The sequence below is a fragment of the Leucoraja erinacea genome, chromosome 24, assembly GCF_028641065.1.
Source record: "Leucoraja erinacea ecotype New England chromosome 24, Leri_hhj_1, whole genome shotgun sequence".
Taxonomy (NCBI): Eukaryota; Metazoa; Chordata; class Chondrichthyes; order Rajiformes; family Rajidae; genus Leucoraja; species Leucoraja erinaceus.
In genome coordinates, this window is record NC_073400.1 from 5285833 (window position 1) to 5307183 (window position 21351).

Sequence of the window (21351 nt, forward strand, 5' to 3'; positions counted from 1 at the left end):
GAGTCCTGGTGCGGGGTCCTGACGTCACCGCCCCGCGCGGTGTATGGCTATTAGACTTGTCATTCGCACTAGTACTCCTTTGATGCCTATGATGTTGTACTATAACTTTCCACAGGTGTCTTTGATATTGAAGGTCCTGATTTTATGCATTTACTTATTTTGTCCTGTTCCATTGTGATCATACCCTACTATTGGGTTAATTAACTTGCTGTGTCTACTATCCTTTGCCATTCCTGCACTATCTTCTTTGCCATTTCCTCTTCAGATGTGTAAAGCTTCTCTCATCTTTTGCACTTTTTTCCCCAGCCATGTCCTAATGCATTGTGCACACCCTTAAGGAACTGCAGATATACCCCTAGATATCTTTCACATCTGAGATAACAGATCACATGCCAAATATATTTTCTTACCTCCTGTTTCTAACCCATATTCCAAACCTCTGAAGAAGGGCCCCATCCTGAAACATCACATCTCCAGAAATGGTGCGTGAACCATTGAGTTACTCGAGCACCTTTTCTTTCTTTTGTAAATCAACATCTGCAGTTCCTCATGTCTTTATGTTTCCAGACTCCTGTATTATTCTGAAGTTTTATTATTTACCTGTGGACTTTTGATTTCTGTTCAACTTGCAGACCCTTCTTTCTATTTTAAGCCATAACATTTCCTGACCATCTTGCTGCTAAACAGTTAGCTGAGATTCCACTCTCTTCCGTTTTACACCCCATTTCAGTTGGTAGGGGATGGAATGTTGTGTTTAAATCTGCACGCCAACTAATCCTATGAGTGCACCCTACAACGGATCCAGTTGGAATTATCCTGTCCACGTCTCCCTCACCTAATCCTTTTCTAGATGATTATTAGTGATAATGGCACAACACTTAGAGATCCATGTTTGATTCTGACTTCCAGTTTTGTCTGTGTGGAATTTGTACCTTCTCCCTGTGGCTGTTCAGTTTCCTCCCACCAACCAAAGGCATGCTGACAGCCAGGTTTATTACCTAATTTAAATTGTCCCCAACATAGGTGGATGGAAGGAAAGGTGCAGGGTGTTGATGGGCATGTATGACAGAATCAGTTGCAGGGAAATAGGTGGTGGAAAGGAAACAACGGGATAATCACTGTATACTGAATGGGTGAAAGACCTGCTATGTTATGGGAAAATGCAAGAATACAAACTTATCTTTCTCACTAGCCAGAAGCCCAGTTGAGATCATCGATTCCACACCATAGAACAGAGAATAGTACAGCACAGCAACCGGCCCTACAGCCCATAATGTGTATCGTCAGGATGCCAAGATAAACTAATCTCATCTGCCAGCACATGATCCATATCTGTTGATATCCATGTGCTCACCTCATAAACATATCTATCATAATCTGCCTCCACCATTGCCCCCTCGATACGTGTTCTAGGTACCCACCACTTGTCCTGCACATCGCTTTTAATCTTAGCCCCTCTCACTTTAAAGTTATGCCCTCTAGTCTTTGACATTTCTACCTTGGGAGTGACGTTCAGACTGTCTACCCTCTCTATGCCTCTCAAAATTGGATATACTTCTGTCAGGTCCCCTCTCAACCTCCGACATTGCAGGAAAACAATCCAAGTCTGTCCAATGTCTCCGTGTAGCTAATATTCTGTACCCTTTCCACAAAGTCTCCACATCCAACTTGTAATGGGGCAACTAGAACTGCACGCAATTCTCCCAAGTGTGGCCTAATCAAAGTTGAGCTGCATCATGACTTCCCCTTATACTCAGTGAAAGCAAATATACCATATGCCCTCTTTACCACACTCTATCTACTTGTGTTGCCCTTATAATTATGTGCCGTGCTGGGTTAAGTGCTATTGGGGAGCTAATTTCACCAGTTCTTTCTGAAATTAGCTCTGAAATGAAAGGTAGAGAGAGTTTGTGGCATTATTTGGTGTTTGGGCCAGTTGCAAGAAATATGCCCTAGAAAACATGTATCTGCCGTAATAGCAAGGAGGAGATTCAGATTCAATCTTTATTATCATTGTGCAGTGTACAGTACAAGAGACAACGAAATGCAGTTAGCATCTCACCCAGAAGAGCGAACATAGAATAATGAACAGAGATGAGAAACATCCTACGCAAGTCAAGAAAGACAAGACAAGATGCAATTGATTCATGATATGGTGAGACTATGAAATGCAAAGAACTCTCATTTTTTATGTAAATGGTGTTCAAAACATAAATATGAAATAACCTGTAAGTACTAACAGATACGTTAACCAGAGACAAGTGTACTTACTCTCTGCATTGCAGGGCAATCATGAACAGACATTGCAAAATGTATCCAATGTAATCCAATACAGGTACGGGAAATGACTATAGCAAATCAGAGTATGATTAGTCAGTTAATGTGAAAGGGAATTCCTGCCTACCAAGCATATATTTTGGTGATGTAACTAATATGGTAAATTAAAAGGAAATAAATGTGATTTCCTGCAGTCATTTGACAAGGTAACACACCAAAAGTTACTGGTGGTGTGAATAGAGTAAATTGTTAGCTTGAATAGAGGACTGCTTAATGAATGGGAATAATAATGTCATTTTCAGATAATATGCTGTTGCCAGACAGGGGTGGGTTGCTGTTGTCACAAAGATGAGTACTCAAGTCTCAGCTGTTTAAAATATAATGACTCAAAAGAAGGATCTGCATTTAATATCTCCAGATAGACGCTAAAAGCTGGAATAACTCAGCGTAAGTAAGTAAATTTTATTTATAGAGCAAGTTTAAATCAACTCGCGTTGAAACCAAAGTGCTTTACATAGAAGAAATAATTAAGTTTCCGTACATCCATAGAAAAAAATTAAAAAAGAAAAATGACACAACACATTATAGAATTCAACATGAACGTCCCCCCACAGCAGAATCAACATTTTCCACTGTAGGGAAAGGCACCAGAAAGTTTAGTCCTCTTCCTCTGTGATCACCCGAGGTTGGGGCCTATTTGTGGCCTCCACGTGTCATGCAGCATCTCTGGAGAAAAGGAATAGGTGATGTTTCGGGTTGAGACTGTCTTCAGACTGTCAGGGGAAAGGGAAACAAGAGATATAGAGAGAGACAGACAAATGAATGAAAGATTTGCAAAGTAACAATGATAAAGGAAATGGGCCATTGTTAGCTGTGGGCTGGGTGAAAACGAGTTACAGACAATGAGACTCAACATGTTATTTCAATATCTCCAAGGTAGATAAAAAATGCTGGAGAAACGCAGCGGGTGAGGCAGCATCGATGGAGCAAAAGAATTGGTGACGTTTCGGGTCGAGACCCTTCTTCAGACTGATATGGGGGTGGGAAGAAGAAAGGAAGAGGCAGAGACAGTGGGCCGTGGGAGTGCTGGGAAGGGGAGGGAAAGGGAGAAAGCAAAGACTACATGAAATTAGAGAAGTCAATGTTCATACCGCTGGGGTGTAAACTACCCAAGCGAAATATGAGGTACTGCCCCTCCAATTTATGGTGGAACTCACTATGGCCATGGAGGAGGCCCAGGACAGAATGGGAGGGGGAGTTGAAGTGCTGAGCCACCGGGAGATCAGGATGGTTATTGCGAACTGTGCGGAGGTGTTGGGCGAAGCAATCGCCAAGCCTACGCTTGGTCTCACCGATGTAGAGCAGTTGACACCTAGAGCCGCGGATGCAATAGATGAGGTTGGAGGAGGTGCAGGTGAACCTCTGACGCACCTGGAAAGACTGCCTCGGTCCTTGGATGGAGTCAAGGGGGGAGGTAAAGCGACAAGTGCATCAAGTGTATCAATATCTCCAGGTTTGTTGACAATACAAGGTTGTGTGGAAAATTAACTGAGGAGCACACTATGTATACAAAGTAATGTAGACAAGCAAGATGGATAGTGGAAGAATTGCAAGATGGATAGACAAGTTAGTGGATAAGTAGCTAGAGTATGATGTTGGAAAATGTGATTATTAACCAGTAGCAAGTATAGAAGAATTGGTGTTCAGTGGAGTTTAAATGTCCTTTGACTTGAACCACAGTTACTATGGAGGTGTAACAAGTGATTGGATAACAATGTGTTGGAAGGAACTGCGGATGCTGGTTTAAACCAAAAATAGACACAAAAAGCTGGAGTAACTCAGCGGATCAGACAACGTCTCTGGAGAAAAGGAATAGTTGACGTTTTGGGTCGAGACACGAAACTTCACCTCTTCCTTTTCTCCAGAGATGCCGTCTGCCCCCGCTGAGTTACTCTGGTTTTTTTGTCACCTATTTATTGGATATCAATGGGTGTGTATGTTGCAATATAATTGAATTGCAAGAGCAAGGAAGACTCTGCATTTGTACACTGCTCTGCTGTGACAGCAAATTAAACAATGTGTGTAATTTTAATCTCTGTGCATGAAAATGAAAATATTTACCAAGGAGGCATGCAGCGAAGATTTACTAGATTGATTTCTAGGAACGGGAGGTTGTTGAATAAGAACAATGTGTAGAACGAGCTTACTATTTCACAGATTGTACAGATGGATTGTTTCACCTGCTGGAGAATCTCGAACAAGGAGCGTATGTATCTTGCATGAGTTGGCCACTCAATTGCAATTTCATTACCAAAATATTTTATATCTTTGATTATGTCAGAAAATGGTCAGTCATTGGTAACATTCAAGGCTGACGTTGATACATTTTTGGACACAAAGTGAATGAAGGAACTGGGAAGCTAACGAGGAACAAGCGTGATTATGTTGTAGGATGGGGCGGACTCGAGGCTGAAGTTTGAAGAAGGGTCTCGACCCAAAACATCACCTATTCCTTGTCTCCAGAGATGCTGTTTGACCCGCTGAGTTACTCCAGCTTTTTGTGTCTATTTTCAATTTAAGCCAGCATCTGCAGTTCCTTCCTACACAGACTCAAGGCTCAGATTGTCTATCCCTGCCCTTGTTTTTTTAATGTTTTTATCTTTGCAGGGAAAGAAAGCAGAGCAGTATGTGGTTGTGGAGCAAGCATGAAGGGATTAGTTTCTCCCACTGCATTGCAGAGTACCTTAGAATAACCAGCCTTTGTTTTATAGGAAGCCCGGTTCAATACTGGCAATACAGGATAATCATAGACCAATCTCAGCATGCATTGCAAAGAACCCATAAACAAATCAGTCCTTCTATTGCAGGGTTGATATGAACTCACTGTGACAGGAATCATTGAGAGAGCAGCACTTGTGATTCATCCAGCTGCACTGGAACCAATTTGCGAAGGAGTATGGGTTCCAGTAAAATAATAACCTATATAGCAGATGTTGCAAAATTAATATGGGAAAATAGAATACATTATGAAGTCCCTTGGGATGTGATTTATATTCCTCATGGCTCCAACTGTAAGTCTCTCACAGCTTCAGTGGTCATGAGTTATCCGGTCAGTTCACTTGTGTGGTATAAATTATGGCCCCTGGGTCTTCATAACGTACAGTTCATTTACAGCGGCTGATCGACTCTTCTCCCGGCCATGTGCCTCCTCAATGCGTGTCAGGGCTAAAAGAAAAATGTCCCTCCAGCTCACACGTCAGGGAATGGAATGATTTTTTTTGTAAATGCCCACTAAAATAAGTGCTTTCAAGAATGGAGGCAGAGATCTTAAATCTTTTGGGCTGTGAGTGTTGCTCCGCAAATTGTCCAAGCGGAAGAGGCATGGCTGAGCTAAGTGTTGGAAAAGATTGATGCTTTGTTTGTTTACTGGTGTGGGCACTACCACCAAGGATAGTTATTACTGAGCACTATTCCCCTGTGCAGACATGATGGTGAATCACCTTAACCATTACCTTTCATCAGGTGAAGATGATACACACAGTCTATTGGGTTGAGAGCTCCACGACCTTGATGCATTGATAATAAAGAAATGGTTATACATTAGGGTGGGAGATAATGGTGCTGCCCTGTGTCTGTTCCCCTTATCCTGGGTGCGCTGCAGAAAACTATAATAGGACACACTGCAAACATTTGAGAGAGCATTAAGAATCAAACTTTTAAAGTTTGGCAAGGTAACAACTTCTTCCTGCCACACCTGCAACTTTCCCTCTGTATGGAGTTTGTACGGTCTCCCCGTGACCTGCGTGGGTTTTTCTTCAGATCTTCGGTTTCATCCCACACTCCAAAGACGTACAGGTTTGTAGGTTAATTGGCTTGGTAAACGTAAACCAGGTGGGCTGAAGGGCCTGTTTCCCTGCTGTATCTCTAAACTAAACAAAAAAAATGTAGTGCCTAACCTAGAAATTCAATTATTTAGCTCAATATTTTTTGTGTAATATATTATTCTCTGGTGGTGTGTCGATGATTCCCTGTGAATATGTCCCCATTGTCACAAACTTCATTTGTGTGAGCGACTGACTTGTGAGGCCCAGATTTCAGCCTCACAAGGATGTTATCAGTCCAACGAAGTCTTGAAGTCTTGAAGAAGAAAAGTCTTGAAGAAGGGTTTCGGCCCAAAACGTTGCCTATGTCCTTCGCTCCATAGATGCTGCTGCACCCGCTGAGTTTCTCCAGCACTTTTGTCTACTTTCGATTTTCCAGCATCTGCAGTTCCTGCTTAAACAACAAAGTCTTGACTCGGGAGTTCAGGGCACGGATCAACGCACAGGCAGATTTACTTCAATTGTCTATTATCTCTCGACACAACTATCCACGGTCGGAGCCTGGCTTAATTGAGTACGATTCCCCTACCCATTAGCCAATATGATTATGTACCATAATTCCCCCCCCCCGCATTAATGTCCCAACCTGACGCTCAAGATTCTGATTACCATCCACCTGACTGAAGCTCTGCACCTTGGAAACTGTCCATCCCAGGGATAGAACATAGAAACATAGAAATTAGGTGCAGGAGTAGGCCATTCGGCCCTTCGAGCCTGCACCGCCATTCAATATGATCATGGCTGATCATCCAACTCAGTATCCCGTACCTGCCTTCTCTCCATACCCCCTAATCCCCTTAGCCACAAGGGCCACATCTAACTCCCTCTTAAATATAGCCAATGAACTGGCCTCAACTACCCTCTGTGGCAGAGAGTTCCAGAGATTCACCACTCTCTGTGTGAAAAAAGTTCTTCTCATCTCGGTTTTAAAGGATTTCCCCCTTATCCTTAAGCTGTGACCCCTTGTCCTGGAACATGTTGTTGTGGAACATGATGCCACCTGTTCCACAACAATCTGCTGCTTGAGATATTGATGGTGCAAACAGATATACGGTTCTTGGGCATTTAATAGTGTAAGGCCTACTCTCTTACACCGAGCATCATGGGCCTAGCACACAGTGAAACATCTCTGGTTGTCGGTTTTATCGCCTGACCTGGCACTGACTGGTTTCTGGCTCCTAGTATTTATATTGGGCAGCATGGATCAATCCTAAACCAATGAGTTAAGGTTTCTGATATTAGGAGGTTAAATATGGAATCATTTTGTACATACCAGTAAGAAAATCAGTAATTATTCAATGTTAATTTGGATAATCCACTTTTAGTACATAACTATCTAGTTAGTCCTGGTTTTAATTTATTTAAGAGGGAACTGCAGATGCTGGAAAATCAAAGGTAGACAAAAATGCTGGAGAAACTCAGCGGGTGAGGCAGCATCTATGGAGCGAAGGAAATAGGCAACGTTTCGGGACGAAACGTTGCCTATTTCCTTCGCTCCATAGATGCTGCCTCACCCGCTGAGTTTCTCCAGCATTTTTTGTCTACCTTCTGCTTTTAATTTCGTTTAGTTTAGAGATACAGTGCGGGAACAGGCCCTTTGACCCACCAAGTCCGTGCCGACCAGCGATCCCCGCACATGAACACTACCCTACGCACGCACACAAGGGCCAATTTATTAAAACATTTATACCAAGCCAATTAACCGACCAACCTGTACATCTTTGGAGTGTGGGAGGAAACCGAAGATCTCGGAGAAAACCCACGCGGTCACGGGGAGAACGTACAAACTCCGTACAGACAGCACCCGTAGTTGGGATTGAACACGGGTCTCTGGCGCTGAAAACGCTGTAAGGCAGCAACTCTACCGCTGCCCCATCGTGACGCCCCTGTGCTCCGGTGTTTTCCCCCCCCCTATAGTTGAGCATCAAACATCCTATTCTTCTTTGTTGCTCCTGCTTCTACCAGCCGCATGGAAAGGAGTTTGCAGGTTGTTGTTCACTGTGTAAGAAAGGAATTGTCTTCATCCAGCGGATGTTCTCTTGCCAATTGGTTTAGGACAATGGAGTATTATTTTGATAGTTTAGTTTATTGTCACGTGTGCCGAGGTACAGTGAAAAGCTTCTGTTACGTGCTATCCAGTCAGCAGAAAGACAATACATGATTTCGAAGTCCGATCAAGGATAGTCCGTGGGTCACCAAAGAGGTAGATAGTAGTTCAGCACTGCTCTCTGGTTGTGGTAGGATGATTCAGTTGCCTGATAACAACTGGGAAGAAACTGTCACTGAATCCGGAGGTGTGCGTTTTCACATTTTTTACCTTTTGCCTGCTGGGAGAGGGGAGAAGAGGGAGTGGCCAGGGTGCGACTTGGCCTTGGTGAGGCAGCGTGAGGTATAAATGGAGTCAATAGAAGGGAGGTCGGTTTGTGTGATGGTCTGGGCCACGTCCACAATTCACTGCGATTTCTTGCGGTCCTTGATGGAGCTGTTTCCCAAACCAAGCTGTGACGCATCCTGATAAAATGCTTTCTATAGTGCATCTATAGAAGTTGGTGAGAGTGGTAGGGGACATGCCGAACTTCCTAAGCCTTCTGAGGATTAAATAGGAATAATAACGATAAACTGGGAACGTTGATGTACAAAGGAACCTGGGTGTCCTTGGATACCGATCTCTGAAAGCAGACGTGCAGATGCAACAAATGGTTAGGAATGTAAAAAATATCTTAGTCCTTGTTCTAAGAGTTTTTAATATAGTATTTTACAGTTGTACTGGAACTTGCTAAGGACTGCACCTGGAGTATCGCTGCACTTTGTCCCCTTACCAACGAAAATACATCATTTCGTAGAGAGAGTGCCACAAAGATTGACCAGACTGGTGACTGGGATGTTGGGCCTGTTGTGTAGATCCATACAACAAGCAAACAGGCCCTTTGGCTCAACTTGCCCATGCTGACCAAGATGCCCCTCGGTCTGGGTCAAGTTGGCCTGCATTCGCTAGAGTTTCGAAGGGAGACCAATTGAAACATACAAAACTGTGACAGGGCTCGACAGGCTGAATACAGGGAGATTAAATATGAAACTTGAAACCACAAAGTGTAGACTGTCATCTGTGCAAACAATATAATCTTCTATTAGCCACAAATAAATATTATACGCACTATACATGAACACAATGTACAATTTAAAAGAAAGTGTACATCTCCACTAAAGGAAGTTAGTTCATCTTGTCTAAAAGTGAATACAAATGGATGCAGCTAATGAAAGAAAAATGTGGGACAGATGAAAAATGTGGGACTGATTTTGAAGACAAGGAAAGCTGAAGACTTTGCAGAACTTAGATCATCCCTATGTTATATATGCTATATATTTGCCTGATCTTGCAACCTTACCTATTGTATTACATGCAAAAGTACATCACAATTAAAAGTGAAATTGGAGAAAGTTACACCAAAACGCAGGGGCCATGAGAAGCAAGTCTTTTGATATATAAATGCAGTTTTATCACGTGGCAGCTGATGCCTTTCAACCACCAGTGATGCAGACTGGGGTCATCTGTATTTAGAAACTATTTACTGCCCTATATTTATGCTGTACTTTTCCCACAAGTGTTGGGTTTGACAGATGCCTGTTAACCCTTATTTGTCAAAGCATCGCTGTGATTAATTGGCCTGTTGTGCTCGTTTACTTTTAAACAAAGCCTCCTAATATGCAGCCTGGATGCTATTGTGGATTGGGCGAGCTCCAGGGCTAATGTGCAGGGTTATAAATGGAAAGTTGCCGACCATGCATTGTCCAGTTTGCTCGGGCATCTGCTATGACAGGGATGCTGCAACTAACCAGATCACTTTCAGCACAAGCTCTTAATGCCAGGGTTCTTTGGATGAATGAGAAGCTCACACGTATCACAGGCACTGTAAGTGACTCAGTGCCTTGAGCGACTATGCCGATCTATTCTCGTGTTGCAGTCATTATTTTTCAACATTTTATTACTAGAAGTCAAATCAATTCAGCCACCAGTTTGCAATTCAAAATCAAAGCATTTAAGAATTAGTCTTGTGTAAAAGATGACGACGGCCTTGTCTTTGATTTGCCAATGCAATGTAACTTATCTATTGCATTTGCTGCTTATTTTTTTCAAAACTCCTAACAAAAGTCCTCCTTTGCTGTTTGAGAGAATACAACCTTAAGTTCAAGCCTTCCCTCATAAATGACTCCCCACACCCAGTAATCTCTTAGAAAATGTCTGGTCCTTCCTCCCAAAGATCAATCTATCGCTTCTCTGCTGAAGGTCCCAAACAGTCCTCCAGATGTGAGCTAAAGGTGACTTTGTACAGGGTCATCGTGAACTTTTTGCTTTTGCATTCGACATAGTTTGCCTTTGGCTCTGAAATTATTTTTGAAGAATATTGTAGTGGAAAATGTACCATTTAACATGTACTCATCGTTTTTACTTCCTTAACCTTTGCATTACTTCACATTAAATTGCCCATTTTCCTAAATCCCTTCATTTCTTTTGACAGATCGATTCGACGACCAGTTTAGCATTAATAATAATAATAATAACAAAATTTATTACGGACTCAAGGTCCAGACAAGGGGCAACATTACATTAAAAATGCATTGCATATCAAATATCATAAATACATATAAAATCATGGTATATCACATAAAAACATCATAATTTATATTTAACAAAAACCCACAATACTTGTTAAAAATCCAGATTACAAGATGATCAATGTCCTACAACGAGACAAAGATACCAGTGCCTCCACAACTGGGATTTGTAGCGTGTAGTGCTAACCCTTATGTCTGTCAAGGCCACAATAAGCACATTTTTAGAGTCATTTATCCTGCAAATGAATTTATACATGTGGTGTCTTAGGATAGCTTCTAAAGTACTGACTCCTGCAGCCACAAACATATTACTGGCACTACACCATCTAGGTTGCCTTAGCAGTGTTCTCATGGCATCGTTATATGCCACCTTTAGTCTCTGCATACTTGTCTTTAAATAGTTCGACCACAGGTGCGCAGTGTAGAGTGGTGTGCAGTATGCTCTAAATAGCGACATCTTCACCACATCTGCATGCGCACCAAATTTACGCAAGAGGATATTTGCCTGTACATACAGCATGCGTCGTTGCCTATAAATATCCTCATCATCTGTCATTTGTTCTGTAATAATATGCCCTAGATATTTTATCTTATTACAGACACTAAGATTGTTGTCAGACAATTTAAAAACAGGATATTTTAGGCATTTATCCTCTTTGGTTCTACAGACCATAACAGCACTCTTACTAGCATTATACTTAATGTCATGTTCCACACCATACACAGAACATATAGTAAGGAGCTGCTGGAGACCAGCGCTAGATGGACTAAAGACCACAAGATCATCTGCATACATAATATTGTTCACTAAAATATTACCAATCACGCACCCAGTGTTACAGGCTTTCAATTGTTTAGACAGATCATCAATATATAGATTAAAAAGTCTCTATGATCGTGACTTGTATTTTAGTATTTTTATGCAGTTGTTAAAGTGCAGTAAACCTTTCATTCATACAGAAGAAATGAGCCACATTGGGTATTCCAGTAACTTTAAAACTTTCAAAAGTGAATCAATTAAGTCTTGAAGGAGATAAAAATCCTAAGATATGGGACAATGATGAGGGAATAATCCTAATAGGGAGAGCATCTGGGGGAATTCGGTGTCTATGGAGAGAAATCCTGAGTTCTTTCAATAGAATAGACAATAGGTTCAGGAGGAGGCCATTCGGCCCTTCGACCCAGCACCACCATTCAATGTGATCATGGCTGATCATCCCCAATCAGTACCCCGTTCCTGCCTTCTCCCCATATCCCCTGACTCCTCTATTTTTAAGAGCCCTGTCTCTTGAAGGCATCCAGAGAACCTGCCTACACCGCCCTCTGAGGCAGAGAATTCCCCAGTTTTCACCTGCTTTTCTTTTGTAACTATTGATTCCAGCATCGCCAATCTCTCGTATCTCAGTGGAATGACGATATACACAAAAATCCTGGAGTAACTCAGTGGGACAGGCAGCATCTCTGGTGAGAAGCAATGGGTGACGATTTGGGTCCAGACCCTTCTTCAGACGTCTGGAGAAGGACTACTCTTTCAAACACTAGGCACAGGAACAATTGGTCTGCCCTAGCTGCACCTTTCTGCAATTGACAATGGAGGTTCTTGAAACAATTAGTAGACACCATCGAACCAAATGCCATGCAGGTCAATCAAAGTCCGCATCCACCTAGACTACACAAAAAGGACCTGTGGTGCCAGCCCTTGGGTGCAAAGAAAATCCGCCATTATCATTACAGTTGTCTGTCTCCTCACCTGCAGTTTATGAGTTAGGAGACAGCTGTCAATCCTGTTATATCTATATTTCCTTGCATAGTTCCTTGAAGGTGGAATCTCATATAGACAGGGTGGTAAAGAAAGCTTTTGGTATGCTAGCCTTTATAAATCAGAGCATTGAGTATAGAAGCTGGGATGTAATGTTAAAATTGTACAAGGCATTGGTGAGACCAAATCTGGAGTATGGGTGTACAATTTTGGTCGCCCAATTATAGGAAGGATGTCAACAAAATAGAGAGAGTACAGAGGAGATTTACTAGAATGTTGCCTGGGTTTCAACAACTAAGTTACAGAGATAGGTTGAATAAATTAGGTCTTTATTCTCTGGAGCGCAGAAGGTTAAGGGGGGACTTGATAGAGGTCTTTAAAATGATGGGAGGGATAGACAGAGTTGATGTGGACAAGCTTTTCCCTTTGAGAATAGGGAAGATTCAAACAAGAGGACATGACTTCAGAATGAAGGGACAGAAGTTTAGGGGTAACATGAGGGGGAACCTCTTTACTCAGAGAGTGGTAGCGGTGTGGAATGAGCTTCCAGTGGAAGTGGTGGAGGCAGGTTTGTTGGTATCATTTAAAAATAAATTGGATAGGCATATGGATGAGAAGGGAATGGAGGGTTATGGTATGAGTGCAGGCAGGTGGGACTAAGGGAAAAAAAGTTGTTCGGCACGGACTTGTAGGGCCGAGATGGCCTGTTTCCGTGCTGTAATTGTTATATGGTTATATGGTTATATTTCCTATTTTCAGCTACTTTCCTACAGTGATCAGGTTCTTAACCAAGCTGAAAAGTCCTAATCCTACTCAGCAACAGAACATGACAGATCACTTCATGCACCACTATGGCTTGTTTTCTAATTGTGTATTTTGTACTATTTTCTTTTGCAGTCCTTTTCTTTTTACTGTCTTGCAGAATTCCTGTGTAGTTTATGTATAATTCATGTTTGTTTGTGACTGTGATGTGGCTGTCACTGTGCCAGTATGCCTTTGTGCTTGTGCGTATGGCAGTAAACCTGACTGGTCGCAGTCCAAAACTCATTGTCTGGGAGGACAGTGGAGGCAGAAAGTCTCAGCACTTTAAATGGTATTTGGATGAGCACTTGATGTACAATTGTCCATAAGATCCAGCAGGTCGGCACGGTGGCGCAGCAGTAGAGTTGCTGCCTTGTTGCACCAGAAACCCGGCTTCAATCCACACTACAAGTGGTTGTCTGTACAGAGTTTTGACGTTCTCCCCGTGACCTGCGCAGGTTTTCTCCAGGATCTCCAGTTTCTCTCACCAAAGATGTCCAGTTTTGTAGACTAATTGGTTTTGTATCATTGTAAATTGTCGCTAGTGTGTGTCTGTGTGGTTTAGCATTAGTGTGTGGGGACTGCAGGTCGGCATGGACTCAGTGGGCTCAAGGGCTTGTTACAATGCTGTATCTCTAAACTAAATTAAAAAATCAACTGGAAATGGGCATGATGGGTGGATAGTCTCCCTCTGTGTATTAAGTTTTAAAATTCTGATTCCATAGGAAGCATTTTTGAATTAATAAGAACCCAGAACTGAAGAATGGTCGCTGGTCGGTGCAGATTCGGTCGGTCGAAGGGCCTGTTTCCGCACTGTATCTCTAAACTAAACTAAACACTGTACAGTAGTTTGGATTGCGTTTAAGAGCCTGCGAAGATTGGAGATTTGGATCAAACCATTTGCCATATGAGATTTGAAACGCGTCACTCAGGTGATATGAGGCCAGGGTACAATATGTTCTTTTTCTCCAAATGGCCCAAAGAGGTCAAAGAGTCACATAACAAACTGATCACTAACACCCCGTCTACCTTGTGCTTTATGGAAAACGAGCGGCTTTTTCCCACTTGGCAATTTTGCTTGAGGGGGCAGCTTGTGACCTGCTCTCCCGTGTAGTCTGTCTGGTTCCTGGCCTTTCCAGGACTCGCTAATTATGCTGCTGCTGCTGCGGCTGCGAATTTCCCAAATTGCTCTCGCATGTTGTAACGTTGCGGTGATACTTATTGCATATTTGTCTCTGATCATGAAAAATGGGCCCAGTGCCTTCCCTTTGTTCTGCACTTACCCTCACTTGCTTTGTCCTGCCTGCCCAGTCTGAAATCAGCTCAATAGATATGGACTGTGGAGGAAAAGCACAAAAGATTGTGAGCTCTGATGGGGGGGTAAAGAAATTTCTAAAATCATCAATGAGGAACAAGCAATTATTGGCTTGCCTTATAAACCTATCCAGCTCACCAGCATCCTTCATGGAAAGAAATGTGTGCCTTTGCCTGACACAGCCCCAGCCTTTGGGGGGAAGGCAGGAGAATGGGGTTAGGAGGGAGAGATAAATCAACCGTGATTGAATGGCGGAATAGACTTGATGGACTGAATGGCCTAATTTTGCTCTCATTACTTTTGACCTTATGTGACTCCAGACCTATATGAGCGGGATTGACTTCAACTGCTCTCTGGATTGAGCCTGCGTTCCATGGAGTAATACCCAACCATTACTTTTAAACAAAACAAGATTAAAACCAGACATCCCTCCACCAAATGTCAAATGTCAGCCCGAGATTTGGACAAAACCACATTTGTTCGTACCGCTGCCAGCCTTGCAGGGTCTTTCTTGCGAAATCTATGAGCAGACATCAAGATTGGGAGATCTGATTCATCAGATAATAGCATGACATAATTGTATTTACAGAGATATACCTTTCAGCCACGATCCCAAATGCTTGAACCACAAACACTGTGCGTATCCTAACTCACCGACAGGACCGACCGACATGAGGGTCATCCAGGTGAATGTAACGTTATTCTATTTTTGTCTTCAGATCTAGATCTCAGAACCTTGATACAACACAGCAATGGAAGTAAATTCACCAGAAGAATGGAAGACTCACTATCCCACCCCCATCTCAAGGGCAAATAGAAAAAGGGCAGTAACACTGGCCTTGTCATGGGCACCCAAACCCTTTAAGTGAATGATGTAAGTAAAATCCAGTGGAAAACACCTCAAATGAATTATGAATATAAGGCTGTGGAAGTTGTCCGCATGGATATGATAGGCTGGTCCAGAAAATTAAGTTACATGGTATTCACAATCAGTTGGTAGGTTGGGTACAAATTGTCTTGGAGTGGAATGGTTGAGGGATGCTCTCTCACTGGATTATAGGTCCATAACTAGTGGTGTTCCATAAGGGTCCTAAAACCATAAAGCGTAGGAGCAGAATTAGGCCATTTGGCACAATGTAGGACATTGATCATTCTTTTTTTATTCTGGATATTAATTCATGTATTGTCTTTTTTTTAAATATATCATTTATGATGCTTTTATAACTGATATACTAAGATTTGATATGTATTTTATAATGTTATAATATGCAATTTATTTGTATGTAATGTTGTCCCTTGTCTGGACCTCGAGTCTGAAATAAAGTTTATTAATTATTATTATTATTATTATTATTATTATTATTATTATCATTAAATCCGCTCTGCCATTCTAACATGGCTGATCTATTTCCCCCCTTAACCCCTTCTCCTGCTCACAGCCATCTGTGGCAATGAATTCCATAGATTCGCCACCCCCTGGCTAAAGAAATCCTCCTCATCTTCATTCTAAAGCTACGTTATTGTATTCTGAGACTGTGCCCTCTAGTCCTAGACTCTCCCACTGCCGGAAATTTCCTGTACACATCCACTCTGCCTTGTCCTTTCATTATCTGGTCAGTTTCAATAAGATTCCCTCATCCTTCTAAACTCCATCGAGTACAGGCCCAGAGCCATCAAACTCTCCTCATATGTTAATCCACTCATCCTCGGGCTCATTCTTGTAAACTTTGTCCGGCCCCTCTCCCACAGCAGCACATCCTGCCTCAGATATGGGGCACAAAACTGCCCACAATACTCCAAATGTGGCCTCACCAGCGCCTTGTAAAATCTCAGCATTCCATCCTTGCTTTTATATTCTGGTCCCCTCGAACTGAATGGCAACATTGCAATCGCCTTCCTTCCTATCAACTAGACCTGCAAATTAACTTCACTCCATAGATACTGTTGCACCCGTTGAGTTTCGACAGCATTTTTGTGTACCAAGCACTCCCAATTCCCTTTGCACCTCTGATTTGGGAATTCTTTCCACACTTAGGAAGAAGTCTATTCTTTTATTCCTTCAACCAAAGTGCAAAGACCAAAGATGGTACAATATGCTACACAGTATTTCATTTGCCACTTCTTTCCTGTACAAGTCCTTCTGCACACTTCCTGCTTCCTTAACGCTACCTGCCCCATCATCTATCTTTGTATCATCTGCAAACTTGGCCACAAAGCCATGAATTCCAACATCCAGATCATCAACATATAATGTGAAAAATAATGGATCCGACACCGACCACTGCGGAACATCGCTAGTCATCAGCAGCGAACTAGAAAAGGTCTCCTTTATTCACACTCTTTGCTTTCTGCCAGTCAGCCAATCTTCTATCCATGTTAGTACCTGGCCTTTAATACCATGGGCTCCTATCTTGTTTAGCAACCTCACATGTAGCAACCTTATATCAAGGTTGGCACGGTGGCGCAGCGGTAGAGTTGCTGTCTCTGGTGCTTACAGTGCCAGAGACCCGGGTTCTATCCCGGCTACAGGTCTGTACGTAGTTTGTATGTTCTCCCTGTGACCGTGTGGGTTTTTTCCGAGATCTTCAGTTTCCTCCCACACTCCAACGGCGTGTATTTGTAGGTTAATTGGCTTGATATAAGTGTAGAATTGTCCCTAGTGTGTAGGATAGTGTTAATGTGCGAGGTTTGCTGGTCGGGGCGGACTCCGTAGTCCGAAGGGCCTGTTTCCGTGCTGTATCTTAAACTAAACTAAATAACTGTTTATTAACTGATACAATTAAGAGTAGTAAAACAGAGCAACTGTTGAAGTACTGTATCACGCAAATCTGTGATTTCTCCACAATTAAAAGTAAAATTAAACAATTTTCAAAATGTTAGAAAAAGTTATCATTGATCAACAGTCATCAAAATTTTAGTGAGGTTTGAAGTAGCAAACTGATTAGTGTGATGGTGCAAGTTCTAGGCTCACAGAGACTGCTACGCTTGTGTATTTATGATTGCATCTAGGATCACAGAGTTGTACACTTAAATTTACAGACGAGATTGTTCAAAACTATGCAAGTTGTACAGATAGGATCGGGACGTTACATAACCAAAGACTTGTCAAAGGGAAAACAGTGTTTCATGTGGGAGAATCAAAGTATGAGCAAAGGACATTGTCCAGAAGGTTCAATCTCCTTTATATTGAGAGATGTTCCGTTAAAGTTTACTTGGATAACGGCAGATGAGAATTCCAGACTCCAAAAACAGCAAGAAAGAAAATACTGAGCTGAAAAAAAATCGCAGCATCGAAGATGAACAACAAGTTATGTGACTGAAGAGAATGCAGCATTAATACAATGCAGCACATGGCACTGAACGGACTGCAGTTGTGTGATTATAATTTTATTTTCATTAGTGATACTTACCATCGTATTCGGCCAAGACATCACCATCTCTGAATGGGCTCGCCCCACCTTACCTCTCTGAGCTGCTCCACCCATACGCTCCTGCCCGGTCCCTCAGGTCAGCTGGTCAGCTGCTCCTGGAGGTACCGTCTAGTCGGAGGCTCAGAGGGGATAGAGCCTTCTCTGTTGCTGCTCCGGCACTCTGGAACACCCTGCCGTTGCACATCAGGCAGGCCCCCTCACTGTCCATCTTCAAATCCAGTGTTAAAACACATTTGTACTCCCTGGCTTTTGACCATGCCTGAGGCTTTGCTTCTGTTTATGGTGTTTTTGATGTTTCTTTATATATACATACATAGAAACATAGAAATTAGGTGCAGGAGTAGGCCATTCGGCCCTTCGAGCCTGCACCGCCATTTAATATGATCATGGCTGATCATCCAACTCAGTATCCCGTACCTGCCTTTTCTCCATACCCTCTGATCCCCTTGGCCACAAGGGCCACATCTAACTCCCTCTTAAATATAGCCAATGAACTGGCCTCAACTACCCTCTGTGGCAGAGAGTTCCAGAGATTCACCACTCTCTGTGTGAAAAAAGTTCTCCTCATCTCGGTTTTAAAGGATTTCCCCCTTATCCTTAAGCTGTGACCCCTTGTCCTGGACTTCCCCAACATCGGAAACAATCTTCCTGCATCTAGCCTGTCCAACCCCTTAAGAATTTTGTAAGTTTCTATAAGATCCCCTCTCAATCTCCTAAACTCTAGAGAGTATAAACCAAGTCTATCCAGTCTTTCTTCATAAGACAGTCCTGACATCCCAGGAATCAGTCTGGTGAACCTTCTCTGCACTCCCTCTATGGCAATAATGTCCTTCCTCAGATTTGGAGACCAAAACTGCACGCAATACTCCAGGTGTGGTCTCACCAAGACCTTATACAACTGCAGTAGAACCTCCCTGCTCCTATACTCAAATCCTCTTGCTATGAAAGCCAACATGCCATTCGCTTTCTTTACTGCCTGCTGCGCCTGCATGCCTACCTTCAATGACTGGTGTACCATGACACCCAGGTCTCGCTGCATCTCCCCTTTCCCAATCGGCCACCGTTTAGATAATAATCTGCTTTCCCGTTTTTGCCACCAAAATGGATAACCTCACATTTATCCACATTATACTGCATCTGCCAAACATTTGCCCCTCACCCAGCCTATCCAAGTCACCTTGCAGTCTCCTAGCATCCTCCTCACACCTAACACTGCCCCCCAGCTTAGTGTCAACCGCAAACTTGGAGATATTGCCTTCAATTCCCTCATCCAGATCATTAATATATATTGTAAATAGCTGGGGTCCCAGCACTGAGCCTTGCGGTACCCCACTAGTCACTGCCTGCCATTGTGAAAAGGACCCGTTTACTCCTACTCTTTGCTTCCTGTTTGCCAGCCAGTTCTCTATCCACATCAATACTGAACCCCCAATGCCATGTGCTTTAAGTTTGTATACTAATCTCTTATGTGGGACCTTGTCGAAAGCCTTCTGGAAGTCCAGATACACCACATCCACTGGTTCTCCCCTATCCACGCTACTAGTTACATCCTCGAAAAATTCTATAAGATTCGTCAGACATGATTTACCTTTCGTAAATCCATGCTGACTTTGTCCAATGATTTCACCACTTTCTAAATGTGCTGCTATCCCATCTTTAATAACTGACTCTAGCAGTTTCCCCACTACCGATGTTAGGCTAACTGGTCTGTAATTCCCCGTTTTCTCTCTCCCTCCCTTCTTAAAAAGTGGGGTTACGTTTGCTACCCGCCAATCCTCTGGAACTACTCCAGAATCTAAGGAGTTTTGAAAGATTATTACTAATGCATCCACTATTTCTGGAGCTACTTCCTTAAGTACTCTGGGATGCAGCCTATCTGGCCCTGGGGATTTATCGGCCTTTAATCCATTCAATTTACCCAACACCACTTCCCGACTAACCTGGATTTCACTCAATTCCTCCACCTCCTTTGACCCGCGGGCCCCTGCTATTTCCGGCAGATCATTTATGTCTTCCTTAGTGAAGACGGAACCAAAGTAGTTATTCAATTGGTCCGCCATATCCTGGTTCCCCATGATCAACTCACCTGTTTCTGACTGCAAGGGACCTACATTTGTTTTAACTAATCTCTTTCTTTTCACATATCTATAAAATCATCAGCGTATGCTTGAAGCTCCAAAAGAGCTTCTAATACATTTTCATGGATGTTCAGCATACTAAGAAGTGGAAACATTTTCATTTCATTACAGATCCTGTGCTGTTTATGATAAGTTTGGTATAAATTCTCTGAATGAAAGTTTAGGTGATCTGAGTAGTAGTAAGTTAGGAGATGACACGGAAATTGGCAGAGTTGTGGATAGTGAGGAAGATTGTCATAGGATCGTGCAAGAAATAGTCGTTGGAAATTTGGAAATGGACGATGGAGTTTAACCTAGACACGTGTGAGCTGTTGCACTTTGGGTCGTCAATTGGAAGATGAAAGTACGCAATAAATGACAGGACTTAGGTATATCGATGAACCGCGGGACCTTAGCTGCCTGAAAGTGGCTACACTAGTGGATCGGGTGGGAAGAAGGCATAATGGCATGTTTGTCTCCATGGGTGAGTGCATTGGGTATAAAGATTGAGAAGTCATGCTGGGGCTGCTAAAAATTTTGGTTAGGCCACATATGGAGTATTGTGTGGAGTTCTGGTTGCTGCATTTCAGAAATCGATGTGGACGCTTTAGAGAGGGTGCAGAAGACCAGGGTGTTGCCTTGAATGGAGTATATTAGCTATGAGGAGAAGCTAGACAAAGGTAGATTGTTTTCTCAGGAGTGCCAGAGACTAAGAGATGACCTGATAGAACTATATAAAGTTATGAGATAGATTAGATAGTCTGTCTTTTTCCAAAGTCAAAGTCAATTTTATTCGTCACATGCACTCGAAGGTGCAGTGAAATGAATTTGCCAGCAGCGATACACTTAAAAAGAACACACAATACACAATAAGTTTTAACACAAACATCCACCATAGCATTCTTCACTGTGGTGGAAGGCAACAAAGTTCAGTCAGTCCTCCTCCTTTTGTTCACCCGTGGTCGGGGCCGTAAACCCTCCGTAGATGATCGATATACAGGCCCTCTTGTCGGGATGACCCAAACTCCGACATTGGGACGGTCGAACACACTCCGTGGCTTGGAGTGCCCGAATCGGTGGGGGCGCTGCTAGCCGGCAGCCCTGCCAGTAGTGTGTTAGTCTTTTCTACTTTTTTTGTTTTTTAGTGTGTCTTAAA